The sequence below is a fragment of the Mus pahari genome, chromosome 2 (genome assembly GCF_900095145.1).
Source record: "Mus pahari chromosome 2, PAHARI_EIJ_v1.1, whole genome shotgun sequence".
NCBI classification, from domain to species: Eukaryota; Metazoa; Chordata; class Mammalia; order Rodentia; family Muridae; genus Mus; species Mus pahari.
This window is the reverse complement of record NC_034591.1, coordinates 127,357,714-127,375,445: the sequence shown is the minus strand read 5'-3', so window position 1 is coordinate 127,375,445 and position 17,732 is coordinate 127,357,714. Positions and strand designations below refer to the sequence as shown.

Genomic DNA, 17,732 nt, shown 5'->3' with positions numbered 1-17,732 from the left:
AAAACAAGAAATGTAGTTCAAGTTGTGTGTGTGTGTGTGTGTGTGTGTGTGTGCGCGCACACGTGTATTTTATATGTGGTAGATACCACGCAGAAAAAGCTGCATGGAAATAGCCTGCTGTCTTGCTTGGCTGTTATTGATACACTCTGGTGAGGCACAGCCCCAGAGCCTTCATCACAAGCTTCCTGCTGCTGCCGTGCTTTCTCATGTGTGTCATTGCCACACTCCTTATTTATTTGACTTGACGTGAGTGGACACTGGGACAGCCTCCCTGTCTATAGCCTGCTGTGATTATTTTCAGGGTAATAGTCCACCCTATTGGGCAAATTTCCAGAAGATCAGCATAAAGATGAACTTCTGTTAATGATGTTTAGATGAATTAGTGACTTCATAGGATTTATGGTTTGGTTAACATAATTTTAGAAAGTTTAGGTAGATGGTTTTAGTTGTTTGGCCAGTAAGATGTAGTAAAGATAGAATCAAAACTAAAATGTGCCCCTTCTTCAGAGAATGATATAATAAAGAATACAATTAGCTTTCATAAATTACACTAGGAAGAGAAATAGGCATGCAACAGACTATTTCTCAGACAGGTCAAGGAAAACCTTTCATGTTAGGTCAGAACCAAGGGTATAGCCGTAGTTGTGTGCTCTGATAAAGCAAGGTCATGTGCTATTATTGCTTTGAATGAAACAAAGCTTTGAACTTACTGTAACTCCCCTTTTGCGTAACATTTTATGTATGAGGTAATTTCTTTTTTCTTTCACAGAGATTTTTTTTTGGTTTTGGTCTAAAAATCTAGAAAAAGCTGAAAGCAATAATAAAGTTTTGGTGAAGCCCTTTTCTGCTTCATTCAGTGTATGCGCGCGTCTGTATGGCTGGCTTACTTTATTTTCCTTTCTTTCTGGCTCACAAAGTTAAGGAAACCCTGAGTTTCTTGCCTAATCAGTGAAAGGCTAGAGAGTTAAAGAGCAAAGAGCCCAAGTAACTACATATCTTTTTCTTTTTTCTTATTTATTTATTTATTTATTTATTTATTATTTTCTTTATTTACATTTCAAATGCTATCCTGAAAGTTCCCTATACCACCCCCACCCCACTCCTGCTCCCCTACCCACTCACTCCCACTACTTGGCCCTGGCCTTCCCCTGTGCTGGGTCATATAAAGTTTAAAGACCAAGGGGCCTCTCTTCCCAATGATGGCCTATTAGGCCATCTTCTGCTACATATGCAGCTAGAGACATGAGCTCAGGGGGTACTGGTTAGTTCATATTGTTGTTGCACCTACAGGGTTGCAGCTCCCTACAGCTCCTTGGGTACTTTCTCTAGCTCCTCCATTGGGGGCCCTGTGTTCCATCCAATAGCTGACTGTGAGCATCCACTTCTGTGTTTGCCAGTCACTGGCATAGCCTCACAAAAGGCCACTATATCAGGGTCCCTTCGGCAGAATCTTGCTGGCATGTGCATTAGTATCTGGTTTTGGTGGCTGATGATGGGATGGATTACTGAACAGGGTAGTACAGAGACAAAATTTGCATATCTTTTTCTAATGCCCTACTACTATCAGCAGGAACTAAAGTGCCAGAAGCCATCAGCTTCTGGCCCCAGGGAGAGAAAGGGTTAAATTGCCTAAGGTCATCAATTTTGCATCAATCACCAAAGCCACTCCCCACTGCTCTTCTCTGTCACTGGGATCCTGGGCAGCCTCCAAAGATATGTTCCTCCAAATAGTCTTTAAAAATTTGAACCAGGCCGCAGACATTTGTAATGCCAGTTTCTTAGGAGACTGACAAGTTAAAGGCTGATCTATGGAGTGTAAGATCCTTCTCTCAAACTCTCAAACTAAAACAGTGAAGAGATGACTTAGCATCCAGTTCAGTTGTAGAGTTCCAGCAGAGCATGCAGGAGGCTTAGTGCATTTAAAAATCCATTGATTTAAAATAAATGTCATATAGTTTGCTCTTTCCTTTAATGCATGACTCACTACCCTACCAAATGTAGTTTTTTTTTTTTAGCTTGTAAGAAACATTTCTTAAGGATCCACATTTCCTCATTTACACAAAAAGCATTGTATAAATCAATAAAAGAAAAAACTGCAGAATGGAATCTGTAGGACTGACCAAGAAGAAAGCAAGCTTAGTGTATGCATAAAGACCATGAGCCAGGAAAGGTCTCAGAACCAATAGGACCCAAAATCTATGAGCAGAAGAAGAGAAGCCTGGGAATAAAGATTTAAATATCAATTTACATGATCTATGGACAGTCTTAAAGAAAGGGTAATGTGGCTTGTTGGAGGAGACTCATCAGATAGGAAATATTCAGGGACATCTGTTTCATTATCTTAAAGAAAATTCGATCAATGTATTTTCTAACCAAGTGAAACATGGGCTCTATCATAATACAGATGAGATAATCTTTAGTTTTCAGCTTGATTAACAGGAAAAAAAAAAAAGTATGTGAAGGAGCTTAACACTAGAACAGCAGGGGAAGAAATGGCCAGCTAAGATTGGTTCCCATACTGGCATAATGTTTGAAATCAAAAAGTTCCCCGTTAAATTACATACTCATTCGGTTAAACAATAAAAACAAAGGCAGAACATGAAAGGACAGGTTCAGTCTCTTGACCATTTGAAAGTCATGTTTGTGGTCCTAGGAGAGCTTGAGAGGCCACGCTTTTGTCGAAAAGAACACTAGGATCGGCCTTGGATTTGGCTGGAAACGCGAAGCCACCAGCTGTGGGGTTACTCTTTACAAGTGCATTGAGTCAAAGAGTGATTAGCTATTCTCTGGCTGCAGACCCTCCCAGGTGAGGACTAAGCTCTACTCCAGTTCAGAAGCTCCTCAACATTCTCAACCTCCTTGCCACCATTGGTCTAGTAGGCTTCAGTCGTGTCTCTTTGGACTTAGTGGGTTTACTCATAGCCTATGATGTCAAAAACACTTCTGGTTAGATGAGGGTCTTCAAAAAGGGTGGTAAGTAGTGGTGGGCCACTGGTTGGTAGCTGAGTACACAATCAGTATGTGGCACATGAGGTTAGCAGACTGTTACTAAATAATGCTCTCCACAGATAGTGCATATAAATTGCCTGGGGAGCTTGCTGGGCTAAAGTTCTCACTTAGCTCATCTGACATGGAGCCCAATATCATACATTTCTAACCAGCCCTGACAATACTAATACTGCCAATCCCCTGACCCGAAATCAAAAACAGTAATGTGACAGGGACATCTCTAGAAATTTACATTACCATCAAGTTCTGTGGGTTACTCTTAGCCTTACTGGCACAATGTAGAATATTTTCTTCCTTTTTTTTTCTGGAAATTATAGATATGTGGAAGATCTATATTCATAAAGTATAGATTTGTGAAATAAACCCAGTCTGGGTTTCACTCATTGGCTAGAGACACAGAAATGGGAGCTTTAAATTTTTTCATCACTGCATATACGCCAGGGAAGGCTGGGCACATATCTTCTCCTGCAGCCTAATTTTGTTTAATAAATCATTAAGAGTAATCCCAAGCTTTCAGAGGGCACAGATCTGTATAGGGTTTTGTTTTCCATCCTGCCATTTTCAAAAGGTAACTTTGACAATGCGTGCTCACTGAAATGGGATTCAAACTAATGGAGATGAGTGCATAGCTGGGATTGACTGCAATGGGAAGACTGTCAGCAGGGACTCCTTCAGATTGCCTGAGAGAAGGACGATGAGCAATGAATGACTTTCAGACATATCCTTCATTGTATCTAGATGACCTTCATGAAATGCTGATTTCTCCCATAGGTGAAGTAGTATGTGAAGTAGTGGCTCAAAGGAGACTCTAACCATTGCTAAGGAAATTGCACACACAGCAGTCCTCTGTACTAATGGTGGCTAACAAAGTCCACCTGTTAACTCATTTTCTCCTTCTTATTCTATTTTATTTCCCTACATTTAGCAATTTTTACAGATGTGCCCTTAATATTCATTATTGTAATGCTTTTGTTTGTCACTAATCTATTGTATGAGATAGTTATGACCTCTCCTAACACACATGACATTTGTGATCGGAGAAATGGGTCAGGACTGTAGCAGGATATACAGGCAGAACTAGAAATTACACCTACCTCCCTGGAGTTCCAGAGTCCTAACTCTGCATGAGTTCCAACAGGGAGCACATGCTAGGTTCATTTATGTCACACCAAGCTGCCGAAGGGACAATCAAGTTGTAGACAATTAAGAGAAATGTCCCAAAATGATTGCTCCAAGGAGAGAGCTGAGACAGGCAAGGGGGAGCAATGTTTCCTGCCACAAGTCACACATGCTATACTGGGGGAGAGAAACACAGTTCCTCAGAAATGGGATGTTGGTATATTCCTGGGAAGTGTCCAGAGAGGAGAGCAGATGAAGACTTTTGGGAATTTTATTGCTTTTGCTGTTGAGTCTGAGCAAAGACATTCACACAGTGGAAGAGAAGCCAGAGCCAAGTCGAGAGGAGGGTCCAGCTCTTCAGTCCTTTTGGCTCACCTGCATAGGCTGCAGACTCTGCCTGGCCTGCCTAACTCACTTATGCCTCAATCCTGTCCTATGGCTCTGGAGCTCTGCTTGCTGTCCTGATTTATTCCTTGGTGTCTTGGTCCTAGTGTTTGGCAAGCTCCCAAGACTGTGAGTGACATGGCAGAAGGAGGCAAACTGAAATTACTGTAATGAAAATGACTGGTAATCTCCAGCGACGACTGGGCTTTGTGAGTGACAGCTTTGCACTTGGTGCAAAAATCTTTCGCTGGAGCAAAAATGGGGCCTGTGGGGTCTTCAAGTATGAGAGGTGCTTTTTAATATAAATGAGAATTGCTTTAGATCTGAAGCACCATGCATTCTTTCATCCTTATAATGTAGATATTTAATGGACTTTCTGAGACTTGCTAGACGTCTTAAAACATGTAAGCCCAAGTCACAAAGAAAATAATAGTATATTTCTTACTGTAATAGAATCACTGCACAACATTGTACTCCTACATATTATATCGCATACATGCATGCATATAAGTATAAGCTTATATGTTCTTATATGTTCTTATATGTTAAGCACTGGGTTAGCATCAAAATTATAGGAAGCATCTTTTGTGTTCCAGATTCCCATAGAGGTCATGAGGGAGAGAGGAAGATGAGCCATATGGAGATGAATGTGTTACAAGTCAAGGAAAGACCTTGAAAATGTGATCAGCTATCTTGGTGAGCATATTTGTTATACTCAGGGAGTAGCAGAAGGCATGAAGAGAATTCCTCCCCCGTAATGCTCCTCCAAATCACTGCAAAGCACTATAAGCCAGTGTCTTTTTTTTTTTTTTCTTGAGTTAGTGCTACATTTTAAGAGCAGTAGTTTAGAAAATTACTTGATGGTCTCACTCAATGAATCCTAGTCTGAACCTCAAAGAACAGACCTGTTGTGTTTAGGAAATAGCGGTAGCCCACTCCTTACTTGCTTGATCACTTCAAGATAACTGTCATTTTTATGCCATTTTTATGTCATATATGTGAATATATCATACCTGCATATAATTAAAATTATATTGTGTATGTTTACATATCTTATATAAAGAATATTTAATATATATTTTTCTTGGAAAGAACCTTCTCCAAGCTAACCTACACCTCATTGCAGTATTGTGTGTGTGTGTGTGTGTGTGTGTGTGTGTGTGTGTGTGCATGTGTGTGTGTGATACATGAGATTGCTGAGTGAGCTGTAAAGGCATGCATATGACCACAGGACACTGGCTTTTCATGAAGTCATTCTGAATAATTCCCACCTCTTTCTTCAAGTTCTTGACTTTTCTTCTAGTTGACTTTCCAGTAGGCTTTTCTTCCTTTTACTTTTTGAGTAAATTCTGCAGCTGACTCTCTCAAGCTCTCTTCCTATCTTTCTCCTATAGACTTGTGAAGACAAATTTATGTGCTGACTTCATTCCCTTTGTACCCTCCAACATACCATGCCCTTCCTTGCTAGTTTCTCTTCACCATAGATGCCCTGATCAAATGTAACCTCTCCTAGGAAATTTTTCCTGACTTCATCAGGAAGAAACAAGTCCTTTTTCTTCACTGTCTCATAGGGAACTCTGCTTCTCAGACAGAAGACACTGATGACTTTAGAATTGTTTCCACATTTGCTAACTCTCTGCATGACTGTTGTTCACTGTATTCTCTGTTAGTGTTAAACAGTATTAAACCAGCTCCTTTGTATCTTCACATGAGTATACATTTGAATATGAAATGCATTTTAACAAACCAACCCCCACCAAACCAAAACTTAGGTAAATATTCTCAGGATAGAATATTGATAGGGAAGAGTTCAAAACTAATTCAAAGCTACGACTAGGCAAGTGAATTGTTACTGGATGGACTTGTCCCTCTCATAAAATTAACCAGGATGAGTGCTCCATAAGATCCGTAGTTTTATATATATACCTTAAGATTCAATTATCTGAGCTGGAAGTCATTAAAGCTTTGTAGAGTATGGACAATAAAGAAAACGGAAACCTTTCCCATGATCTGTTCTGTTGTGAGGCTATGGAGACCAATTCTGCCAGCGGGAAGCAAAATTAAAAACAAATACCAAGGGAACTCTTGGCGAGAGCTCTGTCTGGGATGGAGCACAGGCATTAGATTAGGAAAGATGGACGGGACTTGAGCCTAGAGGGAGAGGTAGCTCATTGGGAAAATGCTTAGTGTTTTAGCCTGAGGAATTCAGTTCAGTTTCTAGATGCCAGGTAAAAAGCCTGGTGTTGTGGTATCTGTTCATAATCCCAGCACTGGGAAGGCAGAGACATGTGGATCTGTCAAGCCTTCCTATCCAGCCAGCCAGCTTAGCCTACTTGCTAAGTTCTAGATTAATTGATAGATCCCATCTCCAAATCCTATATATATATATATATATATATATATATATATATATATATATATATATATATATATATGTAAAACTAGATTGCTTCTGAGAAACAATACTAAAAGTTATTCCCTGACCCACACATCCACAAAAAGGCTTTTCAGGCCACGTACATATACACACACACACACACACACACACACACACACATATGAATGTATATATATGTACACTCACATGCACATTTGTACATACACACAGATAGACACATACACATAAGGAAATCTAGACTTCTGTAACTTTAATGTTTAGAAAGTTCCTAGGAATGCTTTGGAAACATCTGGCAGAAGTGATCATAGAAATTAGATCACAGATAGAAGCTGCACTATCTGCTGGTGCTTTGGAGATAATAATTTCATTTCCTTTTTAAAATGTTTCATTTTAATTACTGCACACACATATGCATGCACACACACACATACATGCACATGCCATACCATCTCCGTGATTAGGTAAATTTACTGTGGTGGACTTGATTATTATGATGACATAAAACATTATGCCTAGCTTTGGTATTCATGGAAAACATTTAATTCCACTTAATGTTCAAGCATATTTAGCAGTCATATCCAATGGGAGCCCATCTTGGCTTCAAGTCCATCCATGTCTTTTGTGCACACACAAGAAGTGGACCCCTCAATATTAAGTCAGCAGAAAACTTAGCAAAAACCCATGGTTACCCCGCCAGTCAGGCAAGCAGATGCAATCAGGTACCAATGAACGCTCTGAACACTAAGGCTCAGTGAACCCTCCTGGTCACACTCAGTGTGCATGATGCCAAACAGGGTAAGAAAAATGTTTCATGGTGTGAGTTGTGCATGAGTATGAGTATGTGTGTGTGTGTGTGTGTGTGTGTGTGTGTGTACGTGTACTTATATTGGACAATGCCCTTCCTACTTTTCTTGAGTAATTTTAGTCTATATCTTTGTACAGAAATGAGCTGCATTGTGAGTATGAAAGCACCAATGGAGTTGGTGGAACAGTATAAGTAAATTGTGAACAATGGAGAGTGGTTTGGGGAACCCTTCTGACTGTAATAGGCATCAGATCTTAGGCAATGTTGCTTCTAAGCATTGTGACTGACCAAAGCTCATCTCACACATTCCTTTTGAATGTTCTGAGTGGGCTAATGTACACAATAGATACTTTTTAGTATCTCCTAATATTTAAGTCTTGTGTATTAAAGAAACTTCCCACTATTCCATAGTATGGATAAATAAGGAAAATAATCAACAGAAGTCAGATAACACCATTCTGTAAGATTCCATGAACCTGTTTGACGGTTACTCTCTGAAGCTACCGAAATCAATCCAAAGTAGGTAGATTAAGATCTGTTCTTCCTGTCATTGGAATTTCTCATGAGTTGGATATTCATCACCAAGTAGTTTCCTTTACTTCTGCAGCAGTCTTTGCTGACTTTCATTTCTTTCTCTCTCTACCAAAACATCCATGATCAAAGTCAGTATTATCATTTCAACTACTAAACTATCTCCAGTCTGCCTTCTGGACATACACAGCTCTTTTTTTTTTTTTCATAGTTGTTGCAATTATTTATTTTTAAAACACGTGTTAGTGCTGGAGAGATGTCTCAGTGCTGTGAAGTGCAAGTACTGTTCAAAATCAATTCTCAGCGCTGACATTAGGCCTCTTACACATCTAAACATCTGCTTGTAACTCCAGCAACTTATGATCTAGTGTCACCTTCTTTTGGCCTTCACGAGTCCATGAATACTGAACTCAAAGACACACCTGCCCCTCTCCCACACATAAAAGAACCCTTTGGAACAATAAGGTATTTTAAAATATAAGCCATGTCACAGTGCTTTTTATCTTTTAACAACTTCTGCTTAAATACTCACCGTATATCCTGTTACTCTTAGAGAAAAGGCAGAAACAATGTTTATTCTCATTTTTTAAAAATCTGATTAACTCAACTGCTTACTATCAGTGATACTAACTGATATCACTGTATCTTGAGCCAAACTTTCTCTGTCTCTGTCTTTTCCTCAATTCATACTGGTTGTTCTTCAGTATTTCCTATTCATCCTAATCTTTCTCCCAAAAGCTGCTTTGGTCTCCATAGCTAAGCTTCATGTTTCTCTATGCTTCTTATTCATAGATGTTTCCTCATTTGCCCTTTCACACTGGACAGTTTGCAATCGACACTAACCTGCTAGCATGAGATTTTTGGCTGTAGGTAGATCTAGGTGTCTGTACTTTTCATGGCACCATCAAATCATTTCGAGTTGAGTAGGGATCAGAATAGACTTTGTTTAATAATTATTATGGAGTAAGATGCTACCATATGACTCTTAGGAACTCATGACCAGCCAGAATAAGCAGCTTGAAGATAAACCAGCTACCAGCACTATCACAAGCACTTAGTTATTTTTCTTGGTGGAAATGTCTTTTATAAAAGAATCCTCAGCATCCATTTTGTCCATAGTGTTGCAATCCTGATCTACAGTTACACAAACATTGCAAAGTATTCACCTACTTTAACTTTATCTCAGTAACTTGGGGTTTGATATACCCATTCTAGTCTTGTGTAGCCTCTAGGTTAATTGTCTGTGGTGCTAGGGGCATGTAACTATTGCTCCTGTAATATTTATGTCGTCAGAGTCCTTGTCTCAGGGTTTCTGTAGGTGAAGAGAAAAAAGAATAAAGAAGAGAGATTCTGGTACTCCTTCCCTGCCAGAATTTACCTATAGAACCAGGCAGTTTTGGATAAAAGGGAAGATTGCTTGGATGAGGCAAGATGGCCCAGTGTGACTTTTGTCAGGGCTATATTGAACCACTGATATTCTGTAAATGTATTCTCATGTAGATGAGGTCTTTCTTTTTCTTTGTGTCCAATAAATTCTTTTTAGGGCAATCTGGCTGCTCATATAGTAATTGCTTTGATTATACATATGCATTCAGAAAATTACAACATCATTATTTAGTACACTTGAGAGGACCAATATATGTGGTGTATCAAAAACCCATGTATATTATCAATAAGCCAGCTTATATTGTATTTTCTAATAAGAGAAAGGTTACTGTATGCTTTAAATTCAAGTTAAACTATTACACATTTCTACTTTATTTCAACAAAACATTGCTTCAACTTATCATTTAAACATGCCAAGTTTTTCATTTACCAAGAATTTGAAGAGATAATACCCAGTAATCAGCAATTACTAATCAGATTATTAATATATACTTAATGTATATGAGTTAGTATTATCTTTTCACAGAATCAAGTTTCATTAAAATTTTAGAAAATGATATATAGTAATTATACAAATATTGGATACAAATATTGGATGCAAATATTCATTCTCTTGCATGCAGGTTTTGACCTCGGTAGTATAATTTCCACAGTTTGAATTTTTTGTGAAAGGTAAACATAGATATAACCAATGCCATTATTGCTGACAGTGAATTTTCTTTTTTTCTTATTTTTTATTAGATATTTTCTTTATTTGCATTTCCAATGTTAGCCCCTTTCCTGGTTTCCTCTCTGAAAACCCCCTACCCTATCCCTCCTCCCCCTGCTGCTATGAGGTGCTCCCCCACCTACCCACCCACTCCTGCCTACCAGTGCTGGCATTCCCCTACACTGATCCATCCAGCCTTCATAGGACCAAGCCTCTCCTCCCATTGATGTCCAAAAAGGCCATAATCTTCTATATATGCAGTTGGAGCCATGGGCTGCTCCATGTGTACTCTTTGGTTGGTAGTTTAGTCCCTGGGAGATCTGGGGTTCTGGTTCGTAGATATTGTTGTACCTCCTACGGGGCTGCAAACCCCTTCAGCTCCTTCAGTCCTTGCTGTAACTTCTCCTCCATTGGAGACCCTGTGCTCAGTCCAATGGTTGGCTGTGAGCATCCACCTCTGTATTTGTCAGGTTCTGTCAGAACCTCTCAGGAGACAGCTATATCAGGCTCCTGTCAGCAAGAACTTGACGGCATCCACAATGGTATCATGAAGCTCAAGAAGAAGGAAGACCAAAGTGTGGGTGCTTTGGTCCTTTTTAGAAGGGAGAACAAAATACCCACAGTCGGAGACACAGAGGCAAAGTGTGGAGAAGAGACTGAAGGAAAGGCCATCCAGAGACTGTCACACTTGGGGATCCATCCCATTTACAGTTACCAAACCCAGACAGTGAATTTTCTATGTACTTTTAAGACACAGGACTTATCATAAATTCAATAAGAGGTTGTATCATGTGACTCTAGCAAACTCCAAAACAAAGCCTTGAGTATAGTCCTCCTCAGTCTTAGGGAACCACACTTCTAGAAGTATCCATCAGGCATCCCTGAAAAACTTGTTAAAACACAGACTGAGGAGCCTCTATCTGGGGAAAGTGGCTGAGAATAGGGCTCAAGAATCAATGATTTGAATAAATTCCAAAACATTACCAATGATACTGGTCTAAGATTGTAGATGAGGATGAGAATCTGCCTTGGACCATGGGATTTATGGGCAGCTGTCAGTATATGTTGAGTTAATTTCTAAACTCCAGAAGGATGAGTTGCAGACATTGATGTACAGTAAGTGTTGTACCCTTACAGTAGTAGGTGCCAAGAACCACAGACAAAGCACTGTTCTCCTGTCCCATTATTAACTTGCTACTAGACTCCTGCCAGGCTAATTTCATATGGGATATTTATTAATGATTTTTATACATCTTTAAAGCAATACCATTATGACATTTGAAACTAAGAGTGCTTTTGTTGTATTCCTGGTCTGTTCCAATGATGGTAAGTTGCCTCCCCGCCTCCTCCTAATTATTAAAACTCAACTTGCTGTTGGCAATTAGATAAACTTCTATAGTCAGTAATTAAGATGTGTGAAAAAAGACAGTACACAGGGTGCTTGCATATTTTATTTATACTTTTGTTTCCATGGGTGTTTTAAGCAACTGCACTTAAGAGAATAATCTAAAATACCTTAAAGTGGGGTTATGTCTTGCCATGTAGGTAGGTTCTCTGCTGAGTGACAGAGACACCTTCAGATAACAAATCCAATTGAATTAAAAGGGTTTCTCATAGAAAGTATTTACCGTGATTTTACTATGACCCTAAGGTTAAGGAGCTTACATCTGGCAGACTCAGATCTTTTGTGTGGATTAGGTTTTACTGTCAGTATGCATGTAAATTTTGGGTAGAGTCCAAGTTTTTCTTCAAAGGACTTGAATTATGGGCAGCACCCAGTATTTGGTTAGACATACACAGCAATCTATTGAGTCTATGCATGCATTTTAACAAGATCTTTGGAGGCTGGTGTGAACATTAAAATTTGAGAAGCAATGCCTTAAATTATTCATTGATTGCTAAGGCCTGGGACTTCAATAGTGGGAAAGTGTAGAATTTGCTGAGTTGGGGTCTCTGCATTATTTTTGAAGCTTTATTTCTCATTTCATGGAGAGACTATGACTTTAAGTTGAACAAATGATCTTCCTTCCTTCCTTCCTTCCTTCCTTCCTTCCTTCCTTCCTTCCTTCCTTCCTTCCTTCTTCCTTCCCTCCCTCTCTTTCTTTCTTCCTTTCTGTTTTCCTTCCCTTATGTCTTCCTTCTCTTTCTTTTCTCTTTCTTTCTTTCTTTCTTTCTTTCTTTCTTTCTTTCTTTCTTTCTTTCTTTCTTTCTTTCTTTCTTTCTTTCTTTCTTTCTTTTTCCTCATCTTTTCTTCTGCAGAATCTGTGTGGACCAATTTGTGATAGTGGACAAATACACTAATTGTAACTCCCTTATATTTTACATACTGTTTTTAAAAATGGGTGGTCCATTTATATTAAACCAAGGAGTGTGTTAGATGGTGAAGATATAACAGATGTTGGGAGGGTATAACGGTTCTCATATGGTCTATAAATATTAAAGGTTGCAAATGACTGGCAGGCCTTCCATAGATGAATTGTACAGAATTATATTTATCTGTGTGGTTTCCAGATAATTCAAATGTTCAGCATATTCCTTTTGAAATCCTTATGATCTGACCATTTAACTCTTTGGACTGAGATAAATCTGTGGGAGGTTTCTATTTCCAGTTTAATTACTTTTTAAACTTTGGTTGAGGCCAGATGATGGTGTGAGTTAAAGGCAAACACATGTGTCTGCTGTCTGAGCTTCCAGATCTGGTTGTCCTATAGCTAAGGAGAAGCTACAAATACCTTTTGAAAAAGGCAAGGAAGCATATCTTTTCCATTGTTGTATCAAAACCCGGAATCATTGTTCATTCCCAAACACATGCTACTGTAAGTTGCAATTCTGGATCAGGTAGCAGCAGGTCCCAGATATTAATAATTTCATAATATATTTTGTTTGTTTAAGACAGGATCTATGTAGCTCTGGTTTGCTTGGAACTTACTATGTAGACCAGCATGCTGCAAACCTATAGAGATCCCTCTGCCTCTCTACCTTTACTTCCAGCATCCTGGGACTAAAGGTGTATGCCAACATACCTAGTATAATTTCGTGACCACTGCAGGAAAGGGTAAAATAAGGCTTCATATATACTGCCTTTCTAGAGTTTTATTTTCCACAGTTGCCTTGTTCTCTCTCTAGTTCAGAACCAGCTGGAAAATAAAGTTCTCTCTCTCTCTCTCTCTCTCTCTCTCTCTCTCTCTCTCTCTCTCTCTCTCTCTCTCTCTCGTTTTTTAACAGGAGCCATCTCTGAGGATTGATCTCTCATTCTATCATCTGGGGCTTTTTCCTTACTATTCACATCCCTGCCAGCTGTCCAAGACTACTCAGTGCCTTCTCTTGCTGACAATACGTGGCAGATGTGTGGGATTTGATGTCTCAGAAATGCTTTTCATCAGTGCAAAAAATGGCATTTCTTGGTGGCTGTCATCCTTGTACAATGGCTGATGTATAATGATTTATCATGTTTAATCAGAAATCGCAACTTGCCTCCAAATGAAAGGAACAAAGCAGACATTACAGGAAATTTATGACTAAATCTATTTACTATTTATGAACAATGTAAAAGCTTCCTATTCTTCAAAGAGCAACTGTAAAGCTTGAAAAAAAAAATACTCTAGCTGCTTAAGATTCCAGTTCCTTAGCTTAAAGCTTAATGTGGAATCTTTCTGTTTGAAGATCTGCTTTTTAAATAGAGGAATTTTCTGTAGGCTGTCTCACATTGCAGAGCCCACTGTGGACATGCTGATGCTCTCCGGAGGATTGCTTTTGTTTAGAGGCTAGTTCTTCCAACTCTAGTTTACAACAGTCCAGATGTCAACAAGGCTTCAGGGAGATTGTTTTGGAGAGATTTGTTTCTGGAACCGAAGGGTATTCATGAAATAGCAAGGAGTGTAAAGGTGTAGCTTTGTAAACAAACAAACAAACCAAAATGTCACTTTCTTATCTGAACATCAGGGAAGGCTGGAAAATATTCCCACAAAGGCACACCTTCCCCAAAGCCATGAGTGTTTCTCTTTAATGACAGTAGAAAAGGGGCACTAACAATGGGAATTTAGCCATGTATCTATCTATATCCTGAAACCTTATCTGGTCTCAGATCATCTTGACTTAAAAGAATCCACTGACAGTGTATTTGCATCCCCTTGTTGGCAGGAGATGTAGATAAAAGAAGAAGATGTTTATCCCAGAGCAATACCATGTCTCAGTCCACAGCCTTGCAACTGGCCTTTGGTTGATTAGCTGGACAAAGAGGCATACTTTATAACTTCTGAACTCAGCTAGTTTTCCTTAGACAGTTAGGTTTCTATTTTAAAAGAAATCCATTTCTGAAGTGATCGAGTTGACTAGAACCTTAGAACTGTACCCTAAATATTCATGGTAGTTTATAAAGTGGCTTTAAAAAAAAATCTTCCTAATCCATCCATTTACCTGAAAAACTCAGGATGTTCTCATTCTTTTATTTTTTTTATTTTTATTTAAACTTCACCAATTTTATTTCTCATGTTTTGAGTTTCTCTTGAAAAGAATTCAGGGACTAATTTGTTTTTATTCTTAATTTTTATCTACTTCTTTGATGTTATCAAGTTGTATTTTTCAAAATATTTAGTCAATACATTAAAATAGTGGTTGAATTATTAGTATAAAGGAGATATTCCTTTAGCTATATGTTTTTTTTCTTTTTAGTTTTTGTTAGATATTTTCTTCATTTACATTTCAAATGCTATCCCAAAAGTCCCCTATACCCTCCCACTGCCCTGCTCCCCTACCCACTCACTCCCACTTCTTGGCCCTGGTGTTCCCCTATACTGGGGCATATAAAGTTTGCAAAACCAAGGGGCCTCTTTTCCCAATGATGACCGACTAGGCCATCTTCTGCTACATATGCAGCTAGAAACAAAAGCTCTGGGGGTACTGATTAGTTCATATTGTTGTTCCACCTATAGGGTTGCAGACCCCTTCAGCTCCTTGGGTACTTTCTTCTTCTCCATTGGGGGCCCTGTGTTCCATCTTATAGGACTGCGACCATCCACTTCTGTATTTGCCAGACACTGGCATGGCCTCACAAGACAACTATTTATAAAAGCCAGAAGCTGGAAAGAACCCAGATGTCCCTCAACAGAGGAATGGATACAGAAAATGTGGTACATTTACACAATGGAGTACTACTCAGCTATTAAAGACAATGAATTTATGAAATTCTTAGGCAAATGGATGTATCTGGAGGATATCATCCTGAGTGATGTAACCCAATCACAAAAGAAGTCAGTTGATATGCACTCACTGATAAGTGGATATTAGCCCAGAAACCTAGAATACCCAAAATACAATTTGCAAAACACAAGAAAATCAAGAAGAAGGAAGGCCAACTCGTGAATACTTCATTCCTCCCTAGAATAGGGTACAGAATACCCATGGAAGGAGTTACAGAGACAGTTTGGAGCTAAGACAAAAGGATGGACCATCCAGAGACTGCCCCACCTGGGAGTCCATCCCATAATCAGTCCTTGTTCTTAATTGTGTAAATGAACCACAATTTCTCTATCCATTCTTCTGTCGTGGGACATCTAGGTTGTTTCCAGCTTCTGGCTATCACAAATAAAGTTGCTACAAACATAATGGAACACGTGCCCCCGTGGCATTGTTGGGGCATCTTTTGGGCATATTTCCAAGAGTGGTTTAGCTGGGTCTTCGGGTAGATCTATTTCCAGTTTTCAGAGGAACCTCCAGATTGATTTCCAGAGTGGTTGTACCAGTTTGCAATCCCACCAGCAATGGAGGAGTGTTCTTCTTTCTCCACATCTTCTCCACCATGTGTTGTCACCTGAGGTTTCGAACTTAGCCGTTCTGATTGGTGTAAGGTGGAATCTTTGGGTTGTTTGGATTTGCATTTCTCTGATCACTAAGGACTTTAAATATTTCTTTAGGTGCTTCTCAGACATTCGAGATTCCTCAGCTGTGAATTCAAGGTTTAGTTCTATACCCCATTTTTTGTTTGGGTTGTTTGGCTTTTTTTTTTTTTTTTTTTTTTTTTTTTTTTTTTTTTTTTTTTTTTTTTTTTTTTTTTTTTTTTTTTTTTTTTTTTTGGTGATTAACTTTTTAAGTTCTTTATATATTTTGGATATTAGCCCTCTATCAGATGTGGGGTTAGTGAAGATTTTTTTCCCCATCTGTAAGTTGCCAATTTGTCTTATTGAGTATGTCCTTTGCCTTATACAAGCTTTCCAGTTTCATGAGGTTCTATTTATCAATTTTTGATCTTAGAGCATGAACCATTAGAGTTCTGTTTAGGAAATTTCCTCCTGTGCCAATGAGTTCAAGGCTCTTTCCCTCTTTCTCTTCTATTAGATTCAGTGTATTTGGTTTTATGTTGATGTCCTTGACCCCACAAGCAGCTGAAAGAGTCCGATGCAGATATTTGCACCCAACCAATTGACAGAAGCAGCTGGACCCCATTGTTGAATTAGGGAAGGCTGAAAGAAGCTGAGGAGAAGGGTGATCCTGTAGGAGGACCAGCAGTCTCAATTAATCTGGACCCCCGAGATCTCTCAAACACTGGACCACCAAACAGACAGCATTCACCAGCTGATATGGGGCCCCCAACACACATACAGTAGATGACTTCCAGGTCTATGTTCATTCAGAGATGATGCACCTAACCCTCAAGGGACTGGAGGCCCCAGGGATTTTAGAGGTCAGGTGGGGTTGTCGTGGGCATCCATATGGAGACAGGGTGGGGTGGGGAAGAGATGTGGGATATGGAGCAGACAGTGGGTGGATGGGGGCAGGGAATGGAATATGGAGTGTGGAAAATAAATTAAAAATAAAGTTAAATTTAAAAAAAAATCTTCCTAATTCTAGTGACACTTTAAAGCAAGCACTGCTGAGTAAGATAGGCATTCAATAAAGAAATAGCTGGGTGTGAAGAACAGGTTGAGTTGAATGATTTATTCACTGTCAAATACCACCTGGGGTACATTTTTTAGTATGATCAATTTTAATTATAAAATTTTTATAGGTTAAAAATTCAGAACTCTATTTTATATTTATAAAAGCAATGTCTGTTGAAGAGCACTTAGAAGGCAAATGGAACTTTCCCCTTTGATAAGAAAGCCATCCTAAAAGCATATGCCCTCACTTTGATTGCTCTTGGTTTGGTTTGATATTGTTTTTGTTTTCTGAGCACAGGCATGGCAGGGGTGGGCACTTTACTTGTTTCCAGTTCCAGAAAGTTTCTTAAATGAAATCAAACTATGTTTGAAGTATGTGGCTTCTTCCTGGGGCTGGGTGGGGGTGGACACTGAGTGGAACAGTTGTCATTTTATGTTTTATTTCCTTTTTGTTGTTCTTATTGAAGATTTATTTTATTTTTGTATTTCTGTGCGTGTGTGTGTGTGTGTGTGTGT

General features: G+C 39.0%; 1 protein-coding gene across 2 annotated transcripts in view; it reads right to left on the bottom strand.

Annotated features, from left to right (window-relative positions):
• Grm7 (glutamate metabotropic receptor 7) overlaps positions 1-17,732 on the bottom strand; it is an 858,724-nt gene that overhangs the window by 26,045 nt on the left and 814,947 nt on the right. The window lies entirely within an intron of this gene.